Source organism: Peromyscus leucopus, chromosome 2 (genome assembly GCF_004664715.2).
Source record: "Peromyscus leucopus breed LL Stock chromosome 2, UCI_PerLeu_2.1, whole genome shotgun sequence".
NCBI lineage: Eukaryota > Metazoa > Chordata > Mammalia > Rodentia > Cricetidae > Peromyscus > Peromyscus leucopus.
The window spans coordinates 153,361,074-153,378,247 of NC_051064.1; positions in this window are offsets into that span (position 1 = coordinate 153,361,074).

Below are 17,174 nucleotides of genomic sequence, written 5' to 3' on the forward strand. Positions count from 1 at the left end.
ATGAGCCTCCCTGCTACTCAAAAAAATTTTTTCAAAGTAGTAAATAGTTTTTTTTTTTAAAGACAGTTGATTATTCCTTAGGGGAATATTTAAAAAACAAAAGATACTTAGTTGTATCCCTGTAGATAGCTTTGTCAGCCCACATGTAGACCTCATACAAATTAATGTTGCATTTGAGGGAATGACTTCCTTGCATGGGATTGTATTCTATACAGTTCAGGCAAATTTTATCCAAAGAAGGCTTAGACAGCCATCAAATGAGCAGTGCATGGTAAAACACACTTTAATCCCAGCACTTGGGAGGCAGAGCCAGGAGACCTCTATGAGTTCCAGACTAGCCTGATCTACCTAATGAGACCCATATCAAAAAATAAAAAAAGGCAAAGAAGTTATGCTGTTTATCTTAGTGGGGCCCTGAACACCAATCTCAGTGGCCAGTGCTCTCAAAGATGCTACATGCATCATATGGCTATCTTGATGCAAGGCCCAAGCCAGGGACTAGCATTGACCCCTAGATGCAGAACCCAGTGAAGCAGACGTGACCAGATGCAGTGTGAAGGTACTTGTCCCTAAAGGGCTTATAGGAAGGAGGTACAGGGTAAAGAGCCCTAGGAAGCAAGGAGGGCTTCAGGCTGGCTTCTGTGGCTTCCAACCTCAGTGGACTCAGGCTTTCCCTCTGCTCGAGACGACAGAACTTCTGAAGCAGCCCAGCACACAGTGTCAGGGTAGCTGTGACAGATAGCGCTAGCAGGGCCTCATGCTCTTCCTTTAACCCCTCCCACAGCTGTTCGGGCCCATTACACAGTCATGCTATGGGCCAGGCCACATATGGGTAAATGGAGCATCTAGACCACAGCCCCAACCATGCTGGGTGAGGGGCTGGAGGCTTGGTGCCTGCCCAGAGAACCTCAAGCATGCAGGTGGAGAAAGGGACCCAGGTGCACAGGCACATCCAGCCCACTGCCTTGACTTGTCATACTAGTGTTTTTGGACAGTTGGTCAAATGCTTGTCTCTCTTCTATATGTACACACTTGCCAGTCTCCCTCTACAAGTGGGAAGGAGACCAATTCTGACCTGCGTGGCTTCCGTTATTGTGCGAGAGTAACAATGGAGTGACAAGCCTGCCAGACAGACGGAAGCTCATGAGTCCTGAGGAGCAGAAGTGGGGTGGGCTGGCTTTAGACAGAGAAGACTTCCTAGGGGATGGATTCCTGGGAGTAAGAAGCAAGTAGCTTGGAGACTGACTGACAGCTGCAGGATCCGAGGGAGTCCCAATATGCTCCTATTCTAAGGGGACTTGGACGCAGCAAGAGGAATGCTCTGTGAGGGCCAGGCCAACAGCTCCACAGAAACCTTCCCATCCAGAACCCAGATCTTCAGGGCAGGGCAAAGCTCCTGGACCTGAACCCACAACCCTACCTTGGGATGGGAAAAGATCTGTAGCACTCTGGCATAAACTGCCTCGGCTTCTGTCTAGTTCAGGATCCACCAAAAACAGACCCTTAGAAGACAGAGCCCAGTTGTGGTGGCACACACCTTTAATTCTAGCACTCAGGAGGCAGAGGCAGGTGGAGCTCTGAGTTCAAAACCAGCCTGGGCTACAGAGGGAGTTCCAGGACAGCCAAGGTTAAGCAGAGAAACCCTGTCTCAAAAAACTAAACCAAAAAAGAAAGAAAAAAAAAAAAAGAAGAAGAAGAAGACAGATTTGAGTGTAACTTATTTGTTTAGGAGGCCATTCCAGAAAGCACAGGTGGGATTCAAGGTTGTAAGAGAAGAAAGAGGAGCCAGGCCACAGGGAGTATGGGGCAAAGCTTTTAACGCATTGGACAAGAGCAGTAGAATCCTCACCTGCAAGGAATTTAGAGCCATCCCTGGGGTAGCCACCCAAGAGGCAGAGGCCCAAGGTTGAGAGACATGCCCAGGACTAGAGAGACTAATTCCGTACAGAGAATATATGAGGAGAACCAAGGCCAGTTTCTCACTATTAGAAATAGGGAAATAGGCAATATTCTTAATGGAATAAGGGGCGACTTGGGAGATGTCTCAATTATAAGGAGTTTGGTACATAAACATAAGAACCTGAATTTAGACTGGGTGGTGGTAGTGGTAGTGGCAGCGGCGCATGCCTTTGATTCCAGCACAGGAGGCAAAGACCAGCCTAGTCTACAGTGCGAGTTCCAGGACAGTCAAGGCTACAGGGAGAAATTCTGCTTTGAAAAAAAAAAAAAAAAAAAGCAAAACAAAAAAGAGCCTGAATTCAGATCCTTACTACCAGTGTAAAAAAGCCATCCATAGGCCGGGCGGTGGTGATGCACGCCTTTAATCCCAGCACTCGGGAGGCAGAGCCAGGCAGATCTCTGTGAGTTCGAGGCCAGCCTGGTCTACAGAGCGAGTTCCAGGACAGGCTCCAAAAGCTATACAAAGAAACCCTGTCTCAAAAAAACCAAAATCTAAATAAATAAAACAGCTGGCTGTAGTAGTACGCACCTGTCATCCCAGTGCTGGGGAAGTAGGGACAGGAAGAGCTCCAGGGCTTGCTGGGAGCTGGCAGGGTGGTTCAGCAGGTAAAGGCACTTGCCACCATGCTTGACAATCTGAGTTTGATTCTTGTGGTCCCACAAAGTAGGAGAGAGCTGACTCAACAAGTTGTCATTTAACTTGTGTCCTACTGTGGTACACACGTGTACTAACGGTACGCACTCACTGACAAATAAATATATTTTTAAAATCGTGAGTGGTTGAGGAAGCCACCTCACATTGACCTCTGTCCTCCACATGCATGTGCACACATGTATGCATACTGACAAATGTATGTATTTCCACTCATGTGCATGTATTCCCACACTTACATGCATGGACACATACACGAAAAAATATGTGACATGAAAGCAGAAGTGGGAACTGCTTGGGGACAGTCAGAGACTAATGAGAGAAAGGAGAGAGTGTGGCAGAGGCAGTGGAGAAGAGCGAGAGTAAGAACAAAGGGGAGTGACCAGCACATGAAAGAAAACGCCGTGAAACTCATTACTTCGTATGCTACTGAGGATCGGAACTGTGTGGTGTTGGACTGGAATCAGTGATACTGTGTGACTTCCCATCATGTCTATAAACAGAACAGAGATATAAACACGGGCATCACTCCTGGCTTTGTTCACTGGAGGAAGGACTCTGAGCATCAGTGAGAAATGCAAGGCACAAACCTAGGCTTTTGCATTATATTCTTCTGAAAAGATTCAGAGCCTGGGGAGAAACAGGTGAGTCTGGGACAAGGGAAGGTCTCCAAGGATGAAAGGCATGAGTAGGGGACACAGAAGGGTTTGCAGAAGCTGACCAGATCAGACAGTGTAACAGTAGTAGAAGATAACAGGGAAGGGTAATAATCACAGACTGAGATAAGAAACCACAAGTTCATACACGTTTAATATTTAATATGATAGTGAGTTAAAAGCTAAATGAGAACTATTTGCATATTTAAAAGTATTTCCCCTAAAACTGCTTGTTTGTTACAAAGGAAATAGAGCATTTCCCAGTAGAGATTCTGAAAGCTGCTACCTTAATTGAGCCACCAGAGTGGATCCTGTAAGTAACAGGATTCATGACACTCCTGCTCCACCAATATGAGTGTGAGCAGACCTGCAGCCACCCCTGTCAGTTACCTCCAAAGACCCACAACCTCCATCTAACTGTGACAGGTCCTCAGTGATGAATCATTCAAACATAGTTGTAGGGACTTTCCCTAGAAGGTCTTCTTTATAAGCACCCGGGCCACTGCAAACAGGGAAAGGCCAGGCATGTTGAAGGCTAACAGACAAAATATGAGATTTCAGCTGGGTGGTGGTGGCGCATGCCTTTAATCCCAGTACTCAGGAGGCAGAGCTAGGTGGATCTCTGTGAGTACAAGGCCAGCCTGGTCTACAGAGTAAGATCCAGGACAGGCACCAAAACAACACAGAAAAACCCTGTCTCTAAAAACCAGAGAGAGAGAGAGCGCTAGATCAGTCTAGCATGTGCTCCTGACCAGGCTCATGGATTAGGTCTCAGATCGACATGGCCTGCTTTGGATAGCCCTGTTAGGGTATTACAAAAACTGTCCTTGGGTGTGGTGAAATGCCATGCTGGCCGCTGACTGTCAGGAGTGATGAACACCTGCTACTCTTGCAGCATCTACGTAAGTCTGAGTACAGAATACAAACTTCATGATTAAAAGTGTTGGATGAGGCAGGCTGAGTTCTCCACGTCTGCTGAGTATGAACTATAAAACAGGATAGAGAGGCTAGACAAAGTCCTCTAGTGGAGCCCTGTGGAAACAGACAGGACACCAGAGCTTGTGCTACAGCTCAACCAAGACAGTACAAGGTCCCCTTCTCAGTCCAAGCACAAATACAAAAAATAAATATGCCAGAAAAAAATGTGCTGTTTAAACATTCTGCAAAAAAAATGTGCAAGGAAGCTGGGTGGTGGTGGTGGTGGTGGTGGTGGTGGTGGTGGTGGTGGTGGTGGTGGTGCACACCTTTAAACCCAGCACTTGGGAGGCAGAGGCAGGTAAATAAATCTCTGTGAGTTTGAGGCCAGCCTGTTCTACAGAGCTACTTCCAGGACAGCCAGGGCTACACAGAGAAACCTGTCAACAACAACAACAAAACAGTGCTGGCATAGTGCGCGGTACCTTTGCAACCCAAGTACTTGGAGGTGGACGCAGAGGATCAGAAGTTTGAGACCAGCCTGAGCTACATGAGGCTCTGTATCAAAAAGCAAAAATTAAAGATAAAAACATTAAATTAAAAAGAAATAAAAATAATTAAATAAAGAAAAATCCTAATTCTAAACTAAAAATAAGATAGTGAGATGGCTCAGAGGGTAAAGGTGCTTGCTGCCAAGGCTGACGACCTGAAAGTCGTTCTCTGACCTCAGTGTGCATGCTGCTGCACATATGCACATGCATGCACACACACACACACACACACACGCACGCACGCACGCACGCACGCACGCACGCACGCACGCACGCACATAAAATAAATGTAATTTTAAAATTAAAAACAAATAAGCAAGCAGGAAAATGAGCTAATGTTCCCAGCATAAAAGCACAATAGTTTGGAGCAAGACAAAACATACTTTTAATAAGTCATTTTATTTATTCATTTATTTATTTATTTATTTTGGTTTTTTCAAGACAGGTTTTCTCTGTGTATCCCTGGATGTCCTGGAACTCGCTCTGGAGACCAGGCTGGACCTGAACTCAGAGATCCACCTGCCTCTACCTCCCGAGTGCTGGGATTAAAGACCTGCACCACCACCGCCCAGCTGAATAAGTCATTTATTAAAGAAGGAATGAAGCCAGGCGGTGGTGGCGCATGCCTTTAATCCCAGCACTCGGGAGGCAGAGCCAGGCGGATCTCTGTGAGTTCAAGGCCAGCCTGGTCTCCAAAGCGAGTTCCAGGACAGGTACCAAGACTACAAAGAGTAACCCTGTCTCGAAAAATGGAAAAAAAAAAATTTAGATGTATTTATTTTATTATTTTGTGTGTATGAGTGTTTTGTCTGCATGTATATTTGTGCATCATGTGCATACCTGGTGCCTGCTGAAGTCAGAATTAGGAGTCAGATCCCCTGGGACTGGAGTTAACAGACAATTGTGAGCTGCCTTGTGGGTGCTCATACTAGAACCCAGCTCCTCTGCAACAGAAACAAATGCTCTTAACCGTTTAACTAATTATCTAGCCTCCATAAAATGTTTTAAACTGAAATCAATCATTATCAATGTTTCTGGGCAAAACTGACACTGTACTTTGATTTTATGTGTCTGTGTGGTGCTAGGGATCAAACTCAAGGTGATAATGTTAAACAGCATCCTAACACTGTGAATAACAGCAGTCTGCTACTTAGAAATGCTACAGCTTTTTCTTACATACAAAAAAACCCAAGAAAGTGTGTTTTGCAGGAGCCATAGGTATTTTAAATTTTCTTCTTTGTGTAAACCTGGATTTCTTACTTTCCTAAAAAAGATGATTTTGGTTTTGTTGATCTGTTTCTCTGTTGTTTCTTTTTAGACCATTCTAGGTGGGAAGAACTTCCCCCACAATGGAAATTTCTGGAGGGTCAGGCACATGGCCCGAACAGGGTCATTTGTTCTGAGTGGTCTTAAGTATATGCCTGCATCCCCTTGGATAGTCATTCTGTGGGTCCCAGCATCCACAGAAGTCCTGACCTGCCTTTAACACACAGGAAGTGAGAACAGAAGGCTTGTCATAGGGTCACACCTATGGGTTATACTGTACTTGTGATGTGTGGGAGTTAGAGGGTCAGCTCAACATGCTGTGGCAGGGGACAGTCCTACAGCTGCTGACCACCTCAGTCAGCACGAGCCCCAGCTCCTGCATCCTCCCACTTGCAGCAGTATCCCTGGGCAACCTCTGGTGCTTGACATCCTGAAGGTGGAAAGGAAGAAAAGTGGGGCTTCTCTCTTGTGTCAAACAGAAGTGCCTACATCACTGCCAACCTAGAAGGGCAACCATGGGGTCACCAGTTTCTGAGGCTCAGGACAGGACAATGGCCAATCTCAGGAGCCCAATGATCCAGGACCTAAGCTGGGAGGTAGGGTGAGCTCCTGGACCCTTCTCTTGTGGAAGACCCTTATCCAACCCCATTTGCCCTGTACATGGTCTAAGGCTGAAGGTGCAGCAGCAGGAAAGAGAAGGCTCCCATCCTGAGCAGCTTGGGGCCTGAGCTGACGCTGTGTGCAAAGCCTGTGGACAGCGAGCAGGGCATTCCAGCAAAGGCTAGGCTGGAGGAGCTGCACACTGAGCCCGGAGGAGCTCATATATGGACACCCTACCCTACAGTCCCACCAAAGCCTTCTGGACCCTGTCCCCGAAGCATGCTGTGCTGCTCTGGAATGTGCACCTAGCTGGCAATAGCCTGCCTTAGGCTCCAGCCACACTGTGATGATCACAGCATAGCCGTCTCATGCCCATGGCCCGCGGCACTCTGCCAGGCCTGAGCCCCAAGGCCAAAGCTGTGGTCCTGAGCAGTTAAAGGGATCATGTGTAAAACATGAGGGCAGAAGGCCCAGGGGCTACAGGACAGAGGGGGCAGGGACCATGGCAGCATCGGTGCATCCCCTGTCATCTTCTGGGCTCCTTTCGTTGCCCCTTTGCCTGGCACATGGGCGACAGTGGCACTGTCCTTGTCACATAAAGGTTTAACCTGCTCCATCAAGGCCACTTCTCAATGCCTCTCCCAGGCCCCAAAGCTGCAATGTTGTTGGGAATAATGATAGAACTTCATGTGCCACAAGATCAAGAGCCCTGATGCCAGACTTATTTCACCTTGAGGCTCAAAGGGTTGTGTTAGTGTCTATACAGCACACAAAGCATTCGAGGACACTAACTAGTAAGGGGCTTGGAAGTCAAGGCAAGTTTGCCTTACAGGGCTCATACAGCATTACTGAGAGAGTACAGGGCAGGGTACATTCTCAGGGTCAGACCCCAGAGTTCTTGAGAAGCCCCTACAACAGATTCCTACTCATGAGACATACTTGTTGTGCCTCCCAGCAGTCAGGCAAGGCCCTAAAATCTATCTTCATCTTGTGCAGAGGGAGTCTAGCCTTTAGGCCCAGACTAAGCCCCATGACAGCCTTCCTCTCCTCCTCCTTGCTTTTCCCCTTAGTGGGTCAGTCCCGTACTGAGCACCTCAGGCAGCCCCAGTCTCTTTGCACTCTCCTCCCCCAGACCTGTAAAGCAGGGCAATAAGACCCTCTCAAGACTTGGCCGGACTGATGACCCAGATCCCTTATGCCTGGTGTACCCTCACTCTGCTGCTGGTTGTCAGGGTTTGCTGACTGTCTAAGCTGTAGGGATGTAGGCTGTACTCACTACATCTTAGTAGTTCAATGTCTCAGCAGAAGTTGTACAAGTAAGGTGGCTGTTCAGGTCTGCCCTGGGAGAAGACTCCTGTGTGGCTAGTAAGTACTTCTCCAAGCCTACTGATGGCCCTCCTCCCAAGAAAGCACCAGTGGCCTCCAGCATGGCCTCTTTGAAGTACCCTCTATCTTTGGACCTAAAATCCTTCCAGAGAATAATCACCAAGATGCTGCCCTGACCCCATCCTAGGCATACACCTAGTGTTTAGGCCTGCTATAGGAGGAAGGTTATGTTTCACATGCCTCCTCCGGCAAAGGAGGAGCCCCAGGTGGGGTGAGATACCATAAGAGAAGGAAGGAGAGGGAGGCAGCCATAGGTCTTGGAATCCAGTTCCACCAGAGCCAGCCACTCTTAGAGCAAGCACACGTCCTGGTTCAGGATCCTGTGAATGAAAAGTCAGGAGGCAGAGGGCAGCTGGAGCTATAGGAAAGAGCCCTGCCTGCCTGCCTGCCTGCCACCCCTCCACACGCTCCAGAGCTTCTCCGGGGAGGGCCCTGGGTAACTTAGGAGGAGCCCCTTCCTCTGAATCACGGTCCTTCTGGCATCAGGATGGTGGAGGCAGCAGGGTGGACTCAGGTCTATGGCTGCTCCGTGACCAACCGACACAGCTGCCTGACACACCCTACACCCCAGGCCAGCCACAACATCACCTCCCCCACCCCTACGTTTAGGCTCTGGGGCCCTTCCTGCCCCCCTAAGGACCCAGCTTGTGTCCCTGCTGCCCTTACACCCCTGGGCTGGTGCAGCATCCTCCTCCCCTGTTCAGGCCCCAGGCCCCTCTCTCATGGAAGCAGGGCCTCCTCGTAAATCTGAGCCACACTTGGTTCCTGAGCAGGCCCCCTCCCGCCAGCCCGCCCGCCCTCGAGCCGTCATTTCTGGCAGGCCCTTGCAGTGAGCTCACGCATTACATAAGGCATTCGAGCTATTTCTTGGGGGAACGGCTCCCCCTCTGTGGGGCTCCATTTACCCTCGCTCTTCTCAACCACCAACTGCCAAGCCAAAGGAGGTCTGGGCATGAAAGGACAGACCCTGTTCAGGGAAGGGGCTGCCCCTGCCCCCGCCTAAGGGGCCCCCAGCCGCCGGAAAACAATGGTATTCGCAACAGAGGGACACATAAGCCCAGATGCCCAGGACAAGCCACCTCAGGGAGCCCAGGGCAGAGATGCAAAAGAAGGAAGGAAGAGGGAGGGGGAAGAGGGAAGTAAGAGCGAAAGAGGGAGGGGAAGGAAGGAAGCAGCACTCCAGGCTGCTAGGACAGCGTGGGTTCCAGGGCACACAGCCACCAATGATAGGACAACTTTTGTCTCTGCCACTCATCCCGGAAGGCTCTTGGTCCATCTCAGGGCACCTAAGTCCTCTTGGGCCGTCAAGCTCAGTGTTATCTAGTTGGCAACTACGGTCTCCTTTGGGACTCTGAAAAGTGCCTGCTGAGGGAGGGGCCCTCAGGTGCCCACTTTAAATGCTGATTCCAGTGGCCCAGCCCAGAGGTCCCAGGAATCCTCTCAGGCCTCAGGAAGCAGGCCCTGCCCCTCAAGCCCCCTGCTGTATTTCTGTGGCCTGGGCATAAGGGAACCTGCTAGGGCACAGCAGCCCCCTGGGAGTGGAGAGGACAGCTGCAGAGACATGCAAACAGTGTGCACTGGACATTTCTGAGTGCTGGGCCCTATCCCCGCCTGTTCCAGAGGAAAAGCCTGGCTCCTGCAAGGAAGCGGCTGTTTTCCTCACATAGCCACTTTCCTTGCTGCATCAGGGCTGGAAAAGTGCACCTGGGCCCAAGCCAAAGAGCCGTCTCTGTGCCCCCCACCTTGCGGAGGCTGCCTGAGGCCAGAGTTCAGCCTGAAGAAGCAGGAAGCTGAGCTCCTCCAGCAGGCTGGCCACTTCCCCTTTCTGAGGAAGGGACACCCCAGTGGAGCAGCTTTCTATGTCCCAGCAAAGGCCATATGCCTGCAGATGTCCCCTGCTGGGAGCCTGTCTCATACCATACCCTGAGTGGGGGCAATCTCTTTTTAGTACCAGTGACAGCTAGATCACAAGCCTGTGTGCGGCAGAGGCCTGGAAGCACCATGGCTCCCTCTCATTAGTCTCTAGGATGGAGTCTCTGTCCTCGTGAGCAACAAGAACATGTATTCCTCTCTCTTTTCAGACTCTGATTCTTGGAACTTACACCCTCTTGGGTTTGCTATTTTTACCCACCCTGAGCCTTCCGGTCTCCATGGCGACGCCTCCAAACAGCAGATTCCAGGCGGCAATGACGTCACCTTTCCCTTTCCTGCCGCCCAGGCCTCTAGGCGCTGCTGCCTGGGGCCCAGGGGCTGCCCTGTTCTGTGCCCCCTCAGAGCAGCCCTCAGCCAAGACGCCAAGGTCTGCGGGCTACAGCTGAACCTCTCTGCTTCCTGCTGGCCAAGTAGTTGGGGGCCTGGGGGAGAGCCTCCATCCTTCTAAATGCCCCTTGGAGTGGTTCTGCCAGAGCCCCTTGGCAGAGGGCACCAGCCCAGGGGAGGTGACCCAGAAGCAGCCTCCCTCCCACTCTGGGCTCTCTGCCACACCGGCTGCCCTGTTCTACCGAGCTGCCGCAGGCCCTAGTGGCTGGAGAGGAAGGGGCTGGCCGGCGCCAGCCTGCAGTCTGTCTGGCCTGGGAAGCTCCCCATGGCCCCTGCATCAGAAGCCAGTTCCCAAGAGAGGCAGCTACCTCAGCAGGGGGCTGAGGAGCCCACAGACTTGTGGGAAGCTGGAATGGGAAACAGCCTACTAGCTGGCTTGCCAGGAGCTTGCAGGGTGCCCATGTGCATCCAACCCCCTCAAGTGAGGCTGAAAACAGGTCACCCTGCAGGGCCCCATCTCAACCTTAGGTCCTTGCCAGGCTGCAAAGACGGCGACATCCCTCCCCACAGCCCAGGTTTCCTGTAGTCAGCCTGCCTCTTCAGGGGCCACCTTTCTCCCAGCTGGGGCCATCTCAGTCCAAACTGAGAGCACGGACACCTGTGATCAAGATAGGGAGGAAGGTATGCTTCCTGCCTTCTGTGTTCTCTGTGGGAAGAGAACATTATGTCTTACTATGGCTCAGACATTCACTGAAAGAACTGAGAAGTCTTGCCTGTGCCTGGGGGCTGTGGATGTGTAGTGAGAGTACTTGCTTAGCATGAAGCCCTGAGTTTGTATCCCCAGCACCTTGTGAAGCCAGCTTGGTGGCAGAAGCCTATAATCTCAGCCCTCAGAAGGTAGAGATAGGAAGATCAGAAGCTCAAGGTTGTGTTTGGCTATATAGTTTGAAGTCAGAAGCCAGTCTGAGCTACTCAAGACCCTGTCTTAAAAAAAAAAAAAAAAAGTCTTAAATTTTCCTGAAAGAATGGACAAGCTGGCTTCAAGAACTCTACCTCTCTTTCTGCAGCCAAGGGGACTTTCTCAGTCCAAGAGTCCCACTCACTCCAGACATGCTGCCTACCACCTCCCCTAGGGATGTTGGGTCTCTGTTCTCCAAAACAGGGCTTGCTTTTCCTGTGGCCTGCAGGGTTCTTGTTGACTCACGCCCATCCTTACCACCCAAATCAGGTTTTAGGGTTCAAGTGGCTGGAGAGATGGCTCAGAGGTTAAGAGCACTGGCTGCTCTTCCAGAGGACCCGGGTTCAATTTCTAGCACTCATGTGGCAACTCACTGCTGTCTACAACTCCAGGAGACCCAACACACCCTCACACAGACATACATGCAGGCAAAACACCAATGCACATAAAATGAAAACGAATAAAGGTCACTGAGGGCTGGAGCTGGGGCCCCACTCTGTCCTGCTGAACCCTAATAGGAAAAGACAATCCCCAGAGAGTGAGGGACTGAGACAGAGAACGTGGTTTCTAGGCTCACATTCCTGCCCTCCTGCTTGATTCCAGGAATGAAGTCCCAACTCGCCTCCATCTGACATCGGCAGGCGCAACCACAGGTCCGGGCAGGAGGCAGGCAGGTGGGTGGCTGTCTCCAGAGCCCCACACAGACCTAGTCACCAACCAGCTGTGCAGGGTGTTCAGCTGGGTCTTTCCAGCCAGCCTGGCGCTCGGGAGCCCTGTCCTAAGGCTGTATCCACGGTGAAGTGCTGAGAAAGAGGCCTCTTGAGACAGGATTAGAGAGCCAGTGAGGGTCGGAGTATCTGAGCCAGGTGGCTCCACTCTGAGGAGTGGAGGAGGCTACTGTAAGGAAGAGCTGTGGCTTGTCTGATAGAGAGACCACTCCAAGCTCCAAAGACTCCTGGGAAGGCGTGAGCAGAGCAGGGAGGCTTCACATTAAGGAAGTCAAGTTCACAGACGAGCAGCTTCCAGGATGAAATAGAGGGCCACACTTCATCAGCCACGTGGGTAACCCCTTCACCTTGGAGCTTTTTATACAAGGCCTCCTGGATCATACTGCCCTGTCCAGCTCTTCTCTTCTACCCTAGGTGCACAACAACCTAATGGGAGGCCCCAGTCCAAGTACTGGCCAGCCTGTTCTACCTGAATCATGGTCTTGAAGGGACATTGATCCTTGGGGTAGACCCTAGGCCAGGTCAGAATGTGGAATCAGGAGAGGGGCTACAGTGATAAGTCTAGAGTGAAAGTCTCACTCCTAGGTTCTTCTGACCAATACTCCAAAATAGATGGAGTGAGCATTCTGGGTAGGCAGGATAGCAGATACATAGGCCCTGAGGCAGGAGAGCATTTGGTCCCTGTATGGCTCAGGGGAATGGAAGGCAGGGTGGCAGAAGAGAAAGTGTGAGTTGGGTAGTCAGACAATATAGTTTTACTCCCCGGAAGACCTGGGCCTGAGTGGGCACTAAATTGGATTTCATTCCTAAAACCATAGTAAACAGGCTGAGTGAGGAGAATGGGAGTCAGGTCCTCATGCCTCACAGTTACTGGGGCTTCCCAGGTACTTGAACCAATACATCCTCATGCATGCTCTTCCCTGTTAGGAAAACCAATGGGGTAATGGAGAAATTATGTGGGGTGGACAAGGCTGTTTTTCCTGAACATTTTGTTCCCGGCTCTGCCCCTAGCTTGGCATAAGGCTGGAATGGGCAGCTAAGGGGAAGGCCTTCATCTGGCCAGCTCAAGCCCCTCTGGGGCCCCTGGCCAGCTCCTCCTACCTTGCCCGTGGAACCACTGCTCACCGGCCTGCAGAATGGAGAGTGGGGGTTAAGCAAACAGGTGCCTTAGCAACTCAGAGGGGAGGCCGGAGGCTGGAGGAGCCCGGGTGTAGACCCTGGCTCAGGGTGCACCTGGCCTCACAACCAACAGTTTGCAGGGTCTTCACAGGAATGGCATCTGCCTCCACCCAGCACCTTCCAGAGATTAGTCCACTTCCAGGCTGAGTGCTGCCCAGCAAGCCTCCCATTTCCATGAGTAATATTTAACTTGGAAGGGCCCTGGGACAACTGCAGGGGAGAAGTTAATAACAAGTTTGGATTGCAATCTGCTTGCCAGGAGAGGAGGGAGGGAGAGGCATAAAGAGAGGACAAAGTTGAGAGGAAGAAAGGAGGGCAGGAAGCAGGGCATAGAGACAGGGCTCCATGGACCGCTCAAGCCAGGGAATTCAGGGCTGTGGTCTGAGTGCAGCCAAGGGCCCAGGGCCACAGGATCATTTTACCTCAGGAGTGGGGATTCTGAGGCCAACTAGTGGTTAGACACACACTGGACTTGCAGCTGAGCCTGCCAAGCCTTAGTTTCCCCTGCAGAAACCACCATGGATTAAAGAGAAGTCTGGGAAGTTAACTCTGGGCACAGACCACCACCACCACCACCACCACCACCACCACCACCACCACCACCACCACACACACACACACACACCCCTGCCTGTAACTCTGAGGCTTCAACACAAGGCTGGAAAAATCCATGAGGCTAGAGCAAAAATGAGTTTCCACCCAGAGGGCGGGGAGTTGGGAAGAGTAAGACCAGAGCTAGGACAGGCTGCTGCAGAGGACCAGCACTGTCAGGGTTGACTGCCACAGACCTGGGCTGTGCAAGGCTATGGCCATGTACCCTCACTTATCACAGGAAACAGTGCGGATATTCCTGGGGAAAAAACTGCTGCATTAATGTCTCTGGCACCTGCCTGGCATAATGTACCCCCCAAAACATAGAGGATGAGTGAAAGTTGGAAGCCAGGTCAAGCGGCCATCACATGAGTGTAGGGGGAGGGGAAGGCTGGGCTAGGAGTCAGGAGTGCCAAGCTTTTATGATTCCAACCAAACTCCCTGAGAGACCCAGGAGCTCTTTCCTGGCATTGGGGTGCTTTCTTACTCAGAAAAGAGGAAAGAGACCTGTACCATTTTGTAGCCTCCACAAGACCTCAGCTGCTAATGCTGAAGGCCCTTGCCCAGAGGACCAGGGCAGGTTGCCCTGGGTCTCTGGACTGCTTGGGCCTGGACTACCAACCCCAGCTCTTCCAGCAGCCTCAGAATGCCTGCCCCCATCCTGCCTCATTATCACATACTCACCTCTATTCCAGAGTGTAGCAAACCTATGTGGGTTTTATTTGTTTGGTTGGTTTTTGTTTTTGTTTTCCTTGTAACAATTTTTTTCCTTGTAACAATTTTTTTTTTTTTTTTTTTTTTTTTTTTTCAAGACTGGGTTTCTCTGTGTAGCCCTGGCTATCCTGAAACTCACTCTGTAGACCAGACTGGCCTTGAACTCAGAGATCCACCTGCCTCTGCCTCTAGTGCACTGAAGTCTCCAGCCCTATACCTACGTTTTTGAACGGTATTGTTTTTCAATGATGTGTACTTTCACAGGGAGAATAATTCTTTCTCCACAACCTTGGGAGTCTGTGATTTGTCACTGGCTGTTGGGTACATCATTAGAGTAGAAACCGCATCTTTACTCAGGTGGGACATACTCTGAGACACTTCCAGAGCCTCGGTGTGACAAAGCCACACCCACAGGTGGGAGTGACTCCTTTACCACTGCCCTCTGCAACAGTTTGTTTTGGAAAGTTGAACTGTTCTGTTTTCAACTCCACAGCCTGGGATGGCTACATCTCAGTCACAGCTTTCCAATTCATGAGAGCAGAACCTCCCTGGGCCTGAAAAGGGCTGGACAAATAAAGCCTTTCCCCTCAAAGGAGGCTTTTGATTCGCCTGTCTTCAGGATAGGGTCTCCCAGGGCCCTTCTTCATCCTTCACACTTTATTTCTCAAGGGGAAAATCAGCCACTACCTCCACATCACACACACATGGAGGAATAAAACCCAGGGTAGGTGGGCTGCAGGCCTGGGGCTTCTGTGGTCCTGAACAGAGTCCTCGACACATTAATGTGGCACTTCTGGGGACAGAGAGACACCCATGGCATCCATGCAGTAGAACGAGTCCACACAGAAGACCATTTATACCCCAGTGGGAGCCCCTCATCTTGCAGGTCTGCAGAGAGTACCGGCCTTCTAGTTGATGGTCACTTAGTGCCAGCCCTGATGACTAAGCCCTTGAAATATGTCCAAATTCAGGCCAACGTGAATTTCACTCTACATGCAAAACACACTGTATTCTCAAAACCTAGGGAGAACAAAAGCATGCATTAAAAACAGGCTTATAATTTGTATGCTGGTCGCTTCCACATCAGATACTACGTTCAATGTGCACACCATAATTGATGTTAACCTCATCTACCTCCTTTTATTTCTATAGGTGGCTGTACTAAATTTAACATGACCTATGCATGCTTTCCGTTTCTACTGTGCAAGGTGTCTTGGGATTGCTTCTGATTGGGAAGTGTCCGAGCAAGAAGACGTCAGACTCAGGTGTTGGACCTAAAGGAACTTAGAGCTGTGAAGTCTTACCGTGTGGTGAACTGCCCCATCTGGTGCTCCCAGGCCCGCAGGGATCCACACTGAGGAAGGGTGGGTATGGGAGAGTGAGGTATGGGAGGTGCTGGAGAGGAGCGAGGTGTGGGAGGCACATGGCAGCAGATGGACCAAAGGCTGGGAGTGAGTGCAGGTTGCAGGAGAGGTTGACTGGGGTGCAAAACCTGGCCAGTCAACAGAAGGCAGCACCGGCAGGTGACCATGGATAGAGGCAGCCGAGGCTGCCCTGCTCAGTGCCTCTTTCCGTTAGTGTGCACCCTGCAGGGCTTCCCCAGGCCATTTTAGCTGCTAGTCCAGAAAACTCTGGGCAGTAGGAAGAAGGCAGTAAGTAGGCCTTCACACCTGCTGAGTGCCCACCAACTTCTGGTCACACAGTGGGCAGACCCTGGAGAGAAGGTGGGACCCCCTGAAGTCCTGGGTACTCAGGATTGCTAAGTCCCTGATCACATGACCTAGGGCTCTTCCCTGATGCTCCCACCTCCTGTACCCAGGTGAACTCATTGTGTAAAGAAACTATTTCAGTTGGGCGATGGTGGCACACACCTTTAATCCCAGAACTTGGGAGGCAGAGGCAGGTGGATCTCTGTGAGTTTGAGGCCAAACTGGTCTACAAAGCAAATTCCAGGACAGCCAGAGCTCTGTTACATAGAGAAACCCTGTCTTGAAAAATCAAATCAAAAAGGGGGGAAACTATTTCAGGAGCTGATTGTCTCCAAGGAATGGGGTCCCTTCAAAGAGGTAAGCAGAGGATACGCAAGGGCGGTTTCCACAAGCTCATTCAGTATGTGCCAGGACACCAGGCTATGGCCAGAACCCAGCACAGGACCACAGCACTGGCAGAATTAATGGCATGCCAAGCACTCAGGCTTGGGGACACTGAAGGACACCAGCCTGTGACCTGGCTGCAGAGGTGGTGGACTGTGAACATTTGGGGTTGCTTAGTTTGGCTGTCTGTGGAGATGACAAGGGGTGGCTAGGCTTGGGAGCACAGGGTCTTCCACAACCTGAAAGGCAGCTCATAAAACCTGTAAGGAGTTCAGATGGCAGGATTCAGCCACACAGGCTACCTAGCCTTGTAATTAGGGTTTCTATTGCCATGACAAAACACCATGTCCAAAAGCAACTTGGGAAGGAAAGGATTTCTTTCACTTTACCGCTTGTGGTCCATCATCCAGGTAAGTCAGAGTAGGAACTCAGGGCAGCAACACAGAGACAAAACTAAAGCAGGAGTCATGGAAGAACACTGCTTACTGGCATGCTCCTTATGGCCTGCTCAGTCTTACAGCATCCGGGACCACCAGCCCAGGGGTGGATCTGCCCACAGTGAGCTGGGCCCTCCCACATCAATCATCAATTTTAAAAAAATGTCTCATAGGTTGCCTATCTGGTGGGGGCATTTTCCCAATTGAGGTTCTTCTCTTCCCAAATGACT